The sequence below is a fragment of the Amblyomma americanum genome, chromosome 10, assembly GCF_052857255.1.
Source record: "Amblyomma americanum isolate KBUSLIRL-KWMA chromosome 10, ASM5285725v1, whole genome shotgun sequence".
Taxonomy (NCBI): domain Eukaryota; kingdom Metazoa; phylum Arthropoda; class Arachnida; order Ixodida; family Ixodidae; genus Amblyomma; species Amblyomma americanum.
This window is the reverse complement of record NC_135506.1, coordinates 102,904,524-102,920,925: the sequence shown is the minus strand read 5'-3', so window position 1 is coordinate 102,920,925 and position 16,402 is coordinate 102,904,524. Positions and strand designations below refer to the sequence as shown.

The window sequence follows — 16,402 nt, the reverse complement described above, 5'->3', positions numbered from 1 at the left end:
GTTAACTTGCGGAGCACAGTGGTCTTCCAAATGCTGGACGACTTCTTGGTAACTCAACTCATTCACTTGTTTTGGATGACACCGCCCCTGCACCACTCGCACCGCACTGTCTGTGAGCGAAGCTATGAGCAGCGCTCGCTTCTTCGTTGGTTCCGCGATGCTATGGGCTTCGAAGTAAGCCTCCAGCCGAACACGATACGTAGGCCACGTACCTTCTGCATCCGCGAATTCCGGTGGCCGCCCGGCACTCATTCTTGCGCACGTAAGTTCGCCTAGCGCCGGCGCGCTATCTCGTCGCCACTGCAGTATAGCATCACGCAGGAATGACACAACAAGAAGGAACGATTTATTCAGGCAGCCCCTTTTATAGCCCGCCGGTGAGGTGACGTTGTGATCACGTGGTCAAGCCAAGGTTTGCCGACGACGCATCAGTAACATGTCTTGCCAGTTGCCCATTTCCATTTTCAAATGGAAATGTGGAGGTTCCCCAGAGAGGCCCAAACGTTTCCACACTTTTAGCAAGATGCAGCAATTGATGCATATTAAATGAGGCATTGCTTTTTCCGTACAGAAAGGAAAACCTGTTCACAAATAATGACAGCAGTTGCTCTCCTTCAGTGAGGTGAACACTACTCACGGAGGTCTGAATCAGCAGAAAAATGCCTTGACACAATAATGAAAAAGGATTTAGGTGCCTTTCAGGGATCAGATCCCTTAAGCAAGGGAGAGCATAATACAGTAACCAGAACATCCACTCAGTGGCCTTCCAATTTTTACGCTCTGAAATTGGTCTAGGCAATCGGCAGAACTTAATCGGAGGCTTCAGTTGCTGAATGCGATGCTCGAGTTCATGAACATGCCTGCCAATATAAAAAGGCTTTCCAAAAGCAGTCAGCCATATCTCGGTTACTTGTTGCGTACCCCCTCAAGAACACAGTGCATATAATCGGATGGCAGACCCCACACAAGATTGAAGCCTTGGAGGCTCACAAGTGGAGAAAGTCCTTTCGCCCCACGCACGGTCTGGCGCTGTCTGTGGGCAGACTGCATGTCTTGACGCATGTTAGTGTGCGTGCGTGGCGCTGCTGGCTCAGCTCCTTGGATATACCGAATCGTGCCTGCAAGAGACAGGCACAGGAATTAAGCACTTACAAAACTACAGCATCATGGTGCAAAAACAGAACAGATGACTGCAAAAGAGCGAACGCAGTTGTCTGCTTTCCTTCCATTATGGCTGTGTACATTCTCTGCTGTGCCTTCATTGTGAGTATAGACAACCAGGCTATCATTATCAATAAAATCATAGCAGCTGCTAAAGTAAAATAAAACCTCAGTAAATATGAATACACGATTGCCTGTGCTACAACATTGACTCACAATCAATGGAATAACAAAATTCTCTGTCATGCAGTGCACTACAGCCACTTTATATAAAGGGCTCTGAAACACCTTCCGAGGAGAGTGCATCAACTCGCTCAATCAGTGCACTGTGTTTTCACGAAAACCTGACCCAAAATTACACTTCTACACGCAGCATAAAATTGAGGAGACCTTCCCGCCGACTTTTTAATGTTCGCATCCTCCTCCATTGCCTGCACCTGCATATGAAAGTTGAGAGCTGACTATTGGTTACATTCTTTGAGACGTCAGGCCGCTATCGTGACCACAGCCACTAAGCCGCGCAGCTCCGGCAGGTCAGGAAGCTCCGCTCCCAGAATTGGGGTCGGTGGAGGAGCGTCGACCTTCCAGCATACAAAAAGTGATGAGAGAAGAGGAAAAGGTGCGAAGACGCTGAAATTTTAGATTTCAACTACAGATAACTCTGCTTCTACAAAGCGCATTAAAATATTCTTGCTGGACAATATTCGTGAAGCAGCGTGTTTTAACATCCCAGGCATACCGCAACTTTATTAGAGCCCCTTTAAATATGTGCACTGCTATATCACAGCACTAAATTTGTCACCAGCCTGTTTATGAGGCTTCAATGCCATGCATCAGGGCCATGTGTACTACATGAAGCTTTTTGAGTTGCCTTAAACATGAAAACAATGCTAGCAGTGCAAGACTGCAATCATGGTAAGTATCTTGTGTCCTGCCTTATGTCAAAGGATGTTGTATCTAGATCTTCAATGTCAGACTATGCACAACCAGTAAATTGCACACCCTACAATAATGAAAACTTAATATTCAAGGAGCAATGACAGGATGAAGTCAACTTGCATTAATAAGCATTTTCAATACATGTTACTTCTCATAACATGGACTTTGTTTCTGAGCCTCATAATGCTATTAGTAAGTGTGAAGAGAAGTGTACAAGAGCAGATGCCACGATGTCAGGCACTGTGCATACAAATGATTATGTTGCCAATGCCACTCATGCAGGTGGCTGCCTCGCACAAATTACACGTACCTGTGCCATGAACAAACAGTGCAAAAACAATAAAATTACTAGTTTTTAAAATATAACAAAATACTGATGTACAGGTTAAGCAAGTTTGACGCTCAGCATACAATACAAAGGACCCTTAGTTTAAAAGCATTTGGTAGACCACAATGCCAGCTAATATGAATACAAGCCCGATTCCCCAAAATAAATGGCTTACCATCGACAGGAGTTCCCTTCTGCAGGCACCAGGAGCACCCGAAATATCCATTGAACTGCTTAATGTTAAGCAAAGATGCCCTGGCTGGCGAGTCGACACAGCAGCATGCCACAGTCAGTCTAGACAGCACAGTTTCAGAGGCATGCTCCCACACTATGGTGCCAATGTCATTAAACGCCTTGACAAACGCCTTCATAAATAGATGTTGAGGAGGATGGGTCTTCGCAAACCACAGTGCCCCCACAATTACATTACGGAACCGAATGTTGAAAGGCAGCTCATTTATGAGTAGTTGAACAGGCCATACACTAGCCTTACTGGATTTAAAAACAGGTGATCCATCTGTGTTCATAGTGACTGTCAGGTCACTCCATTTTGCCTTCAGTTGGCTTCTTGTGCTTCGATAGAGCCGCCCATCTGTGATATCTGCATACATGGAAGGTACAGTCGAGGCCATTTGCTTCAAGCGGTGAAACAGTAACCCAGAGTACTGTGAAACGATGTCGTAGATTTGCTCCTTCAGGTTGAAAATTAGAAAGAAATCGCCTCTTGCTATCAGCCGCCGCACCGTCTGCGTGGTGTTGCAATGCATGCATGTGAATGTGTGTGTTGTTTCCTTCCTCCCTTTGCTTCCAAAGTAGCCAAAGCATACCTGGCAAAAGAAGTGGACCTGAAGGGAATCCATTTCAGTCTCCCACATCTTCCTAAGCATGTGTGTGGTGTCAGGCAACACGTCACTGCCACAAAGCGTGTTGATGAGGTTCAACAGCCCCTCTACTTGGGTCCAAGAGATGCCTGCGTGCACAAGGCACGTCAAAATTAGAAGGATGGTCTGTGCTTGGTTTATGGCCTGATTGGGCAGGGTTTCTTTTGCACAATCTTCGAAATAACGTCTGAAGTTTTCATCACGTTCTCTGAATGACGCTGGCTCTTCTTCGTTTGGGTGGCCCCCCTCGCCACTCTCGCCCGCCTCACTGAAAGATGCCCATTCATCTGTGTTGGGAGTGCCGCCTTCGCTACGCTCGCCGACGTCAGTGAACGATGTCGACTCGCCCGAGTTTGGAGGGCTGTCTTCGGCACTCCCGCCTACATCGCTGACCGACGCCATCTCGTCTTCGTTCGCAGGGTGGCCGTTGTTGCACATTTCCACTGGTTTTGATCCGACAGGGTGATCGACATCGCCGATTGCCTGTTCGTGGCAATCAAAAAAATCGTCAGGCGCTTCATTGCCATCAACACAGCTAGTATCGTCTCCTGAGTGGCTGGAACTGTCTGAACATCGGCTTCCGTGCGCATGGTCGGACTCGTCGCCTTGTGTCACACTATCCACGTTGCTAGCGTGAGCGCGTCGAGCTCTCTTCAGCTCATTGTTGTACGCCGTCTGCCTCGGCACATCCCACGGCTGCCCGAGCTCCAAGTACTGACGGTACCGCTTGCGACGAGGAGTACTCATCGCTGTACGTACCTACGAGGGGCAAAAGTGTTTGCGGTGCTGCCGGCCTCACGTTGGTTGGATGCGACTGCGCGCCAGGAAGAAAAGTGAACACGACCAAACCTAAATATAAACGGATTGGATTGGGTTGGATTGTGGAGGGCTCACTCGTTGGCTCTGTGTTGAACCTTCTAAACGAGCTCTAGTCCACCGTGGCTGGAATCGAACACGAGTGCTCAGTCCTCCTCTCAGTATCGAGCGCAGTGAACCGACACCTCAGGTGTCGTTTGATTTGAACCATTAAGCCACGTACCGTGGCGGGGCTTACTAAAGGCTGCCCAGGTTCGAACCCAGCCGCGGCGGCTGCATGCGTTTCGATGGATGCGAAGCGCAAAAAACGCCCGTATGCTATACGATGGAAGTGCACATTAAAAATCCCCAGGGTCGAAAATATTCCTGAGCTCTCCACTGCAACACTTCCCTCTTCCTTTCTTCCTTCAATTCCTCCTTCATTCTTTCCCTTACGGCGCTGTTCGGGTATCCGTGCACTGAGATGTGAGGTCATTTCTTTCCTCAAAAACCAATTTCTTTTTTTTCCCCGTCAAAAAAAAAGTTGTCCTGGGGCTCATATGATATATCGTGTCAACCGTCTAAACTGGTGGCTTTTTGTTCTCTCTTTGCACAGCCTGTTCGCCGACCGTCACTCGAAAGAGGAACCCCAACTGGGGTCCTTCAATGCGCAACCTTATTTCCCATTTGGGAGGCCGGTATAATCAAAAGAGCTACTACTGGGGCTAGTTGGAAATGCATCCTTGAAGGTATTGGTGAGCGCTATCAAATACGGAGAAATATGGAATCTACCTGTGTGTTCGTCCCTTTCCGTATTTTGATAGCACTCACCAATACACCTTTAAGGTGGTATAATGACAACCGGAGGAACGTGCGCCGTAGGTGTAAAGTTCAGAGCTCAAAACCGCGTGCTATGTTGTATGGCTAGTTATACCCATGTACGTATCCCATATATCTCTTGAATTTGAACTCGCCACAGCAGATCTGAGGGCTCTGCGTGTGCCGCCCTAGCTGTACTTTCTCGTTTCTTGACAAAAGGGGGGTGGCCGAATTAAGTTCCTGAGTTGGGGAAAAGTGTGTGAACGTCGAACCGACATTCATTGCGAGCTGCAAGGCGGTGAATATATGTACTGACAGTTAATACGCTGGACTGCACATCGAAAGCAGACGGTGCAGTTTAATGCGCGTTGCATGCAATTCGCATTTCGGAGGTAATTTGCGCTGTCGCACACCTGAGGATACATACGCGTACTATCGTGATCGAAAGAAAGGCGAACAACACGGAGCGTACGCGCTCAGCTTTTCGCATTTCTTTTCATCACGATTTTACTTCGGTGGTAGCAAAAAAGACGCTATAGAGTCGTCCGTGATGCATTCTAGGACGAACGTCAAGTAAAAGCGCGATCAAAAGAAATATGAACAGCGGAGCGCGTAGGCGCCGCGTTGTTCGTGTTTCCTTCGATCGCGATAGTAATTGCTACAAATTGAGCAAAAAATTAATGTAGTAACTGCATAACGATGCAATTACGTATAACACACAAAAAGAAACACGGAAGACGCAGCGTCAACTTATTTGTGTCACCCCTTTTTATGCCACAGCACATGTGTTATGAATAACCAACTATTATATAGCTAGTGTACATAGGCGTACACTCTAGCTATTGGAGAGAATTTACTAGACTGCATCCCGTCGATCAGCTGGTGTCCTAATTCTGTTTTCTTCTTTTTTTTGCGATTGACACCATTAATATATATGCCTGAACATTATGCGGGGCATCCACTTTTTTCTGCCCTTTACAGCATGCAAAAAATCTTGCGCATATGTGCAGTACCATTTGCCTGATCGAGAAAGTTATATAGTATATTTACTCGAATCTAGGCCGCGACCAAGACTTTAAGACGATCGACGCTTGAAAGTTAAAGGTCGAATAGATCGGAACGTTCAGCGGGGACAGCACGCAAACGGCATTTCTTTCATGTGAACCTACTCCCGCTCACTCGTCCTTGCCATCACTGGCCTCTTCCGTATCACTCTCCTCTTTGTACAGTTCCAATCTTCTGTGCAGTCAGTCAAGAGGTTTGTAGTGCTGCTCTTTTGAAACGAGTGCTCAACCAGGATTTCCGGGATGCGTGTTTAAAGCGGCCTGTCGGAGTTTGCTCGTGCGTTTCATTGGTCACGTGGAATCTAAGCCGACCTAAAAGCAGTAAAACGATACAAAGACTGATCCACCAGTACGAAGGAACGGAGGCCCAAATGATAGAGGACCTCAAAACCAAGTGTTACGGGAAGGAACGCCCCGAAGAATATAGAGGAACCTATCAAGGCAAAGAAAACCCCGAGATGGACAGGCCGATCACGCTGGCAGAAGTGCACGAGGCGATGGGGGCCCTCACTAAGAACACGGCAGCTGGGGGAGACAGGATACGCAATTCCCTCATACGCAACCTCAGTGAGGAAGCGGTAAACCAGCTGACAGACTACCTCAACCAACTCTGGGCCGAGGGCTCGATTCCGGCCGAATGGAAACACGCGGAGGTAGTGATGATCCCCAAACCGGGCAAAAAGCTGCAGATCGAAAACCTACGACCGATCTCCCTCACCTCGTGCCTGGGAAAGCTGTACGAAAGAATAATTACGAAAAGAACCCAGCTATGGATGGAGCGAGAACAACTCTATCCACACAGCATGTTTGGATTCAGGTCAAAGCTGTCTACGCAAGACGTTCTCCTACAACTCAAGGAGGACGTTCTCGCCAACATCCCGAAGGCTGGAGAGAATGTTGTCATGGCCCTAGACATCAAGGGGGCCTTTGACAACGTCAGCCACCAGGCAATAATGGAGGGCCTCCAGAACATAAATTGCGGAGAAAGAACTCAGAACTACGTGAGGGCCTTTCTCGCAGGCAGAACTGCCACCGTGGGGCTGGGAGACGTGAGAAGCCAACCCTTTAACACCCCCCACAAAGGAACCCCACAGGTGTCGGTGATTTCGCCCGTGCTCTTCAACCTAGCCATGATCGGCCTGGCCAAAAGATTGGGGGAAATCGAAGGCACACAACATGCCATGTATGCGGACGACATCACGGTGTGGACCAACCGTGGATCGCTAGGAGAAAAACAAGAGAGACTACAGAGAGCCGCGACCTGCATAGAAGAATACGTGAAGGCAAGAGGTCAAGCGTGCTCGACAGACAAGTCAGAGCTACTCAGAGTAGCGAGGAAACCCACGGAGGCGAGCCCAGAGACCAAGCTCGAAGGCCAAAACATACCAGAAAGAAGCACCATAAGGATTCTGGGCATGTGGCTGCAGAGCAGCGGCAAATGCAGCCACACGATCAGCCTGCTACAGAAATCGATCGAACAAGTCGGCAGAATGATAAAGAGAGTCTCCAGCAGAAGACACGGCATGAAGAAAGAGGACACCCTCAAACTAGTCAGGAGCCTGGTAGTCAGTAGGGTGACGTACTCCCTCCCCTACCACTCGGCGATCAAGAGGGAAAAAGAACAAATCGAGGCATTAATACGGAAAGCCTACAAGACCGCACTAAACCTACCGAGAAACACCCCGAACGACAAGCTACTACAGCTGGGAGTCCACAACACCTTCGAGGAGTTGGCGGCGGCCCAGCTGAACGCACAGCTAGAAAGACTAGAACTTACAGAAACAGGCAGGCAACTCCTGAGAAGACTTGGCCACAGAGTGGAAACCACAGCAGATCCGGACGAGAACATTCCGGACGAAATGCGGCAAACCCTCAGAATCTGCCCACTGCCGCGCAACATGGACCCCAACCCACACGCGGCCAGAAGACAAGCAAGAGCAGAATACGTGGAGAGACACCTAGCCACGCAGGAAAACACGGTGTACACGGACGCAGGACTATATCCGAGGGATAGACGCAACAACATCACGAGAGTGGCGGTGGCGGTCGTAGACCACACGGGCGACACGATCAGCTGCGCATCCGCGAGAGGACGTACGGTGGCAGAAGGGGAGGAGATCGCTGTGGCGCTTGCAGCGGTCGAAGGCTACCGCAGAAACAAGCCACAGATTATAATAACGGACTCCAAAACGGCCTGCAGACGATATCAGCAAGGAAGGATCTGCAGGGAGGCCGTACGCATCCTCCTCGGCGCGAGAGCCTCGGGATTCAAAGCGAAGCAAAAGGTCTTCTGGGTACCGGCACACACCGGAGTCGAGGGCAACTCGAGGGCTGACAGCCAGGTTCGGGAGATCACGCACCGAGCCTTGCTGACGGAGGACCTCGAGAACCCCTCGATGGTGGACCCGACGTACGCAGACATCCTAAATCACTACAGAGGCTGCAGGTTCAAGTATCCCCCGCCCCACAAACTCCTCACACAGCAAGAAGCGGTCAGCTGGAGGAGGCTGCAGACTGGCACCTTCTTTAACTTACACGTCCTAAGCAAAATGTTCCCCACCCAGTACAGCGACAGCTGCCCCTGGTGCGGGGACGTCCCGACACTTTACCACGTCACATGGGGGTGTAAACACAATTACACCTTCCACAAACAGACTAACCCGAGTGCGGAGCAATGGGAGGGCCTGCTCACCAGCAGCGAGCTCACCGCCCAAAGGGCATTGGTGCAGCACGCGTGCGAGGTGGCCAGGACCAGTGGAGCCCTGGAATGAGGGACCACCCTTGCTAAGGAGCACCCGATGGCGGCGGCGGCTGCGGCAAGCGCCAAGACGCAGCTGCAAGGAGACTCTCCGGAACTGACCAAAAGAATTCAATAAAGTTTTTCATTCATTCATTCTATATCTTGTGATTAAAAAAAAACTATCGGCCTAATATAGAGTCGAATATACAGGGCACCTCAATATATCTTCTGCGCACTTTGTACTTCAATTGCAAGTTCGCGTTTAATACTTCTATTTCCTTAAAGCCACTCTCGGGCTTTTTGGTCCTACCAGTACTCGGTATGAAGTATCTGTTCTCCACCCCTTATTTTTTTTTCACTACATATTCACGTGTACATGCACATGAGTACTAGGCTATATTTTATTTTCACATGCCACTTGTCGCGGACATTTGTAATAAAAAACAAATTAAACGGAAATCAACATGACAGATAAATGCTTGTTTACAAGGAAAAGTGGTGCGGTTTCGTTTCCGACATATACGAAGTTATTTGGTTTCCGGCCACGACTAGGCGTAGCCATACCGTTTCGGAGAATTCGCGGCAGATGTTTAGGCCTAGCGTAGTGTGAAGGTGAGCTCTGGTGTGCTCTTATGTGCTCGCGTTGCTAACTCTGTTGGGGCAAGAAAATGTTCGTGCTTGTCCAGTACGAAGGCGAAGACAAACGCTACGTCGTATCGGCCGCCGACGTTCGAAATTTTGCACCGCATGATATCGACGACTTTGAGAGGGGGAAGCCTTATGATGTGTTTTGGGCGGGCAACACCACCACCCGGTGCGGATTTTATAAGGCCACCATTCTCCATATGACAGGTAAGAGTTAGGATCCTCTCCGGCATTGCCGATCACGATGTTGGCGTTCACTTATAATAATGCGGTAAAAATTCCAGAGACTGAAGAAGAAATGAAAACGTGGCGCCAAAACAAGCGTATGGCCTCGCGCAAGTGTTCCTCGAAGGATGGCCCGCCGCGGAAGAAGGTGCGCCCAACTGGCTTTCCTGTGCTTGCTGAACATTATGCGCTTAGTTCACATTAACCGCAATTATCTTTGAACCAGGCAGGAACTTACCAACATGTGTACTGTGTCCATGTTCTTGATATTGCTTTTTTTGGATTAGTGATCAGCCTAGGAGATTCACGCACGGGTTCCACGTTTTGCCCGCTGCACGGCTTTCACGTGTTGTCGGTCACACGGCAGCAATAAAAACGTCGTTCCAGTAGATTTATTGATTTGCAGGTGGGCTTAGCGCGAGACAATGCAGGGACAAAGGACGAGCGCTAACTTGCTACTGAAAGAAACGGAAGCAGAATTACTAGCTCGAGGATCTTAATGCACGCCCAGCTATCCACTGAGGATAGCAAGCAAGTTTTGTGTGGACGTTGTTTTCAAGGCACCTCGAAAACTGTCAAGTCTTTGTGCACTGGCGAGCCAAAGTCATCAAAAACTGGCTTGCAGCATCAGGCTTGCAATTTAGTTGCGTGCAAAGTTGGTGTTGTTTACGAGGTCCCTCTGAGCTGTGGCCGTGTCTAAATAGGGCAGACTGGTCGCTGCCTCAGTGAACGCCTAAGAGAACATGCCACTTCTTTTAAGTTGTCTCAATCTAACAACCTGTCTAAGCATTATTTGAGCTGCAAATGTCATCCACTGTTTGGAAAAAGAAAAGTTCTTGGCCGTTCTAAAGGACAACTAGCAGGAAAGCTTCTTGAGGCGTCATTTATTCATGAGCTAGGAAGTGATCAGTACCTGAGTGACGCGTCTATTGTCATGTTGCGAAATGAATCTGTTTCTAAATGTTGAGTAATTTCTTGGGTATTGCTGCTTGAAGGTGGAAGAGGTGCTTCCAGTTTCTTTCTGTGCCATTTTTGTTGCCATTCAGTCCCAGATTATCTTGGTTCAGTTTGCCTTTATCCAGCCCCCCGTCTTAATGAGTGGATAGCTGGGCATGCACATTCAGTTCCTTGAGCTCGTAATTCTGCTTCTCTTTCTTTTAGTTGCAAGTTAGCGGTCCTCCTGTGTCCCTCTCTTGTCCTCGTTTGTCTCACGCTAAGCCCACCTGCAAATCACGACTTGCCAACTGGCCCAAAACTCCACTTTGCTTGCTTGGAGGAATTTCTTCTTGTTGACAGTGCACGAGGGATTTTTTTCTCTCGCATGCTGGAAGCTGAGGGGAAGGATTTACTGTGTCTACCACGGTTTGTGACAGTCAGAAATAGGGGCACCCATTGGTAAACCTTTAAATTGCCTGCAAAAGCAGCTTCGTAACATAAAGTGTTGACTAATGAGAATAGTGGGAGTCAGCAGAGATTCGGGAAGTCGACATAGGAGCCATGAGGTAAAGCTCTGTTAGCTTCGAGATCAGCAAAGGAAAAGTACGGCAAGACCAACAGGAAGGAACGCTCGAGCGAAGTGAACAGTGAAATCCGAGTTGTTACCCTGTGCTATTCGGCCCCTGCTCTATGGGCCGCCCAATCTCTATATCTAGCTACCTTCACTGTGCCCTCTCGCCTCCTGTTGGTCTTGGCTTGATGCGTGTATGCAACTAAAATGACGCTGATGACATAGCCTTCATATGTATGTCACTACGAGCCCGTCTGCCCTATCGTTTTCTGCTCAACCGGCTGTGTTTGCTTTAGCGAGGTGCAAATGTGATGCGCCAAGAAGAGCATAATGGCGTTGAAAACAAAACGGTGTGTTTCAGCAGTTTTGCCAAACACTGTGTCATCTGCCTACGACTTTTGATGGGGGGAGGGGATGCGCATACTGCCAGCTAAAATAAAAGGTATTTCCTAGAACTGTAATTATGCAAATGACTAATGGCACCCTAAATTGTAGCCACTAAGGTCAACCCCCAGTGTACATATGCTTCCTGACCCTGTTTTTAAAATCCAATGCAGCTTTAATCACTTAGTTGTGAACAAGGCTCCGGTACAGTAGGGGAAATTACTTATCGTTTTAATTTTTATGGTTTCAATTCACGTTTTAATGTGCTGTCTTATCAGGCAAGTTTTTGTTGAAGTCTCATTTTTGTACCAGTTTTCTCGGGTTACTAGCTGTCCCTTGACCTGGTAGTTGGCTTTCCGTGGGCTGGAATGCTTGGGACAAGGTTTAGGACCAGTGGTTATAGTGCTCGGCTGCTGACCTGAACGACACGGGATTGATCCCGGCCGCTGCTGCGATCGCATTTTGATGGAGACGAAATGATAGAGGAGTTGCTTTGGGATGTTAAACCCCATAAAGCCTAAATCATTCTTTTGATGGATCACTATTTCATCCTGCTGGCAAAGAGTTTACATCCACTTCATTTGGAAAAGGGCCGAGGATTTGACTAAGCACTTCTTTATTTTTCAGTGCAAGCTGAACTTTCAGGCTAGGGCCCTGGCAAAAAGATGTGCTGAGGACGAGCTGATAGAACAAACAAGTGAGATGGAGGGGACTGAGGGCACAAGCAAAGCCGTAAGCCTTCAATCCAAGGTTGCAGACTTGGAGGCACGGGTGAAGGAGCTCGAGAGCCTTAACAAGGAGATGCAGAAGGCCCTCTGTGCCAATGTTTTGAATATGGGTATGTGAATAATTTGGACTCCAAATGCTTGCCTGTTATAGCAAGATTGCTTTTTACACCACGCTGTAAAGGGTGCCCTCTTTCTGCTAGTTCACATAGGCTTTCACCGTTGGTCATGAAGTGACAGCTTTTGCGAAGCTATATACTTGGGTAACAGTGAAAGTGGGCTGCTGCCTTCCTGCAGCAGGTGCTCACTGTTAGTAGGATTAACGCAGTACAAGAACTGCATGTTAAAACCACATGCACAGTGTTTTGGTTGCATCAAGACAGCTATGCACTATCACTAGATTCTACCATTGTAATTAGTAAATATGAGAAAATGGAGCATTTCTGTACAATTTCTGCACTCAAAAGTTATCACCTCTTCAGTGTTCTGAACCTGGCATGTCGGTTCAGTAATTTGATGCTTCCCTTTGTAACTTCTCTTCAGATTCCTGTGTGTTGGAATGTGGCCATGGGCAGCCAAGTTCTCACCGTGCGCAGCCAGGACCACCTAGAGCAGCAGGTTCGTAAACCTCTTTTGCAACGCAGAATGGCATAGTGAGTCAGCAGGTGTTTGAGCATTTGCTATTGAATCTAGATTACAGTGCCATTTACACTGGCCAGTGCCCATGTGACCAACTGTGTAAACAAAAAAACAACAAAAACAGCCGAAGCAAAATGTCATCCCTGGAGTACACCTAAAACATGGTCGCTGTGAGCCAACCATTGTCTGATTCCACAGCAGTCGAAAAGAATGAGTGCGAGAGAGGGTGAAGAGTGCAGGAAGAAAGACTGAAGTTAATGGCAAGAGCAAAATCGAACACCAAGGCAAAAGCAGTTGTTAGTAAAAGACAACAATGTGAACTGTAATGGAAACACTTTACACAAAGGTGCACCATCTGCCTAACTAAGTTGCTTCAGGATAAAGGCCACCAGTGTTATTCCTATTAACCCTGTCCAATGCCAGCTGTGGCCAGCTTATCCTGCTAACTTCCTAATCTCGTTCACCGGGCTTTCTGCTACCATCTGCTACACATGCCTTTGTGGTAGGTGATCCACATTTATTTGGGGTCCCGGTAGCTGGGGATGGTGAGCCGGCGGAGCGGGCTGTTGACGTTGCTGGCCAGGCCTGTTGCTGAAAGCGTTCTGTAGTGCGTGAGTAAGGTCGCGCTCTGAGCTTCGTCTTCATCAGCGCCGCTGTCGATACCAGCGCCGCTACACCTTCTCGTGGACCTCTTGCTGCTACTGCTGCTGCTTTTAATCTTGCTCGTCCTTCACTGTTTTGTTTCGTCACTATTTTTTTTGTTATGCTGGATCTAGTTTCCTGATGGGCCCATGAAGACTGCCTCAGATTCATGACATTTTGCCTTGGCTATGTTTGTCTTGTTTGTTTGTAGTTTCTTTGTCCTATGGGCTCTGGCTGTTCTATAAATGATGCTGATAAAAAAATCATGAGCATGGTAGTTGACAAGTGGCATGGCAGGGCACTGATTGGTCAGCAGGTTGTGTGTCGTCGCGAGACCACATGATATAACTGAGTTGACAGCTGCCAACTCGAGCAACTCCTTTGACATGAGGGTGCGAGATGGAAATTGAATCCAGGACTCTTGGATCCAGAGTCAGACACTCTGCCCCTTGGCCATGCATGCACATTCATACGGCTTGGTTAAAGCGGGGCTCTGTATCGACGGGTAATCTGCAAATAATGTGACAGGCTACGATTGTATTCTTATGAGTGTGTGAGATAGAGGAGCAAGTTAATGAATTAGTGGTTACGAGAGTAGCAAAGTCCATGTACACGAATGAGGATCTGCAAGAAGAGTCTGATGGGAGCCATTAAACACTGCCACATCATGCCCTTGAAGGCGACGAAGCTGAAGAATCCCCAAATTTTTTGTTTTTGCTGTTGCAAATTTTTTTGAAATTTTTTGGTGCATAATGAATGCTCTTCCCAATTTTGAGCTATTTTTTTAGATGTATTCTTCTTTTGAGTGAACATGGTAAATGCTGCTCTGTGTGCTTAATTTGTTGATAGTGTATTATACTGGTATCTGTATGAATAGGAGGTTTTGTAAAATTTTATGTGCTTATTTGATTTCCAGTCCCCGGCCATGCTTCTTGGGTTCAAGGTCAGAGTGCCCATGGCAGCAGTGCTTCACAGGCTAAGCCCTCGTCGCCCTTGCCTCAGCTGGCTGGTACCAACTTTTAACATTCTTGAAATGTTCCCGTGTTATCATCTTGATGCAAAATTAGCATAAACTGCTGCCTTTCTACTAGCGCTAAAATTCGGAGCCTGGACTGTTAGCAGGGCTGTTCTGTGTAGAGTGGCTTGCACATTATTTCATTCGAGACACTGTAATGATCGGATCAATCAAAGCCCAAAACCTGTCCCGAAAAGAGTTAAGTTCTCGTGACATAATGCTGCTATACAGTCCAGCTCACTTTATGAATATGACTACATATGGGGAGCTAATTGCCACAGCACTGCCGATTAGGCTTCTTGTTATGAGCAATATGCCATGTCTAGTGGATAGAGCTTACTGGTAGCATGCAGTGGCAGAAATGCTCATCTTTTTCATTGATTTCGACAAGAACGGTAGTCACTGAAGTGTCAAGGGTTTTTGCGCAGTTGAATTTTGCATGCAGTCGACCATTGAATGAGGAAGGAGTTCTTAGATGCATGCAGCATGCAGTAGACTAGAGTCACTAAATAAAAAGTTAGAGTACCGGCACTCTTTTCTCTTATTGTTATGTGCCGCTGCCACGATCATTGGTCAGTTCGCATTACGTGATATTTGTTTACACTGCGATGGTTCATGGGGGTAGCCATTTTGTGGCTTATGCGTTTTCAGTCGGCCAACTGTGGTAGTCCTAGTGCTGCGACGCTGCAAGTGCTGTCAGTGGCCGACGCATTGACCACGAGATCCCGCGCTTCGCAGCATTTCAGCTGCACAAGAGCATACGAGGATGCCGTTTTGCTGCGTTGTTGGCTGTTTCAACTCGCAAAATGACAGAAAACGCTTCATGCGCTTTCCGTTGGGGAAAAAGGACGGTGCTCGACTACGCGCATGGCTGCAACTCGTGAGCCGCAATGATTTCGATTATGCCATTCCTTGTAACGATTATGCCATTCTCTGTAACCAGCCCCCAAAGTTTCACAGAATTATAGTGATTACTGTACTCCGGAAGCGTGCTGACCACCCAGTTACACCGGCTACAAGTTTCAAATACACGTGCAGATGGCTCGCTGCCGTTAGCTTCAAGATTAAGCCGCTGTTTGAAGCAGTCTCCAGTGCGCCCAACATTATTTTACCTCCAGCGGGGTTACCCTTGCCTTAATCACCGTGAATTGCTCAGCCAGAGCGCTCGTATATTTCTCCTGTAAAAGTTTGGTGTAATCGCGAAGACACCCGTAGTAGCATTGCACTCGACCGCTGCCTACATTGAGCCATTAGAAATTCTCCCGCGGTGTTGACACATTAGCTCCTACAAAATGAAAGCAAGTTTAAAAGGCAACGCATGAAGTGTTATAGCAACAGCTTCTACTGAGGAGGCGATCGCAATATATAATAAAGCATACGAACAGCGCAACGCCGATTGTGCAGAGTCTAGAAAAATTTGCCCAGAATAATCAACAATAACCTGGAATATTTAAGTTCATACTGCAAAGAGTGTCTCCCCACGATGAAAGCATAAACTGATGGTAACGGCTGTACCCTTTGCATTTGAGCGGTTCCAAGCCGCACGATTCCCGCCGCAGCGTGAGGGTGGCTAGCAGCATTGTTTATGAAATGGTTGGGCTAAAGTTAGCGGCGAGGTCACAGAAGTGGCAATCTGACAACAATGATAAACACCAAAATGGCCGCCCCTGCTTAACGCCGTGCTACAGTGTCGGTACTCTAAGTTTTATTTAGTGACTCTACAGTAGACCAGCCTTAGTCTCCAGTTGTCAAAGAAGTTGTAATGATGCAATGACAAAGCTGCCATAGCACCTATGACATGAAGCATTTCATGAATTCTCTGCTGTCAGCATGCAATTGACATGGTAACAGCGCAAAAGCTGGTGAGCTGGTTGGGAATCCAGCGCAAGGCAC

The 16,402-nt window shown here is 47.9% G+C and overlaps 1 long non-coding RNA gene across 1 annotated transcript; it reads right to left on the bottom strand.

The window, feature by feature from the left end:
- Nucleotides 1–249: 249 nt before the first annotated feature.
- On the bottom strand, nucleotides 250–2,749 carry LOC144106712 (uncharacterized). Its single transcript, XR_013309099.1, has 2 exons — nucleotides 2,604–2,749; nucleotides 250–1,118 (listed from the first exon to the last, which is right to left on the bottom strand). It is a non-coding gene; the product is annotated as an uncharacterized LOC144106712 (long non-coding RNA).
- Nucleotides 2,750–16,402: the final 13,653 nt, after the last annotated feature.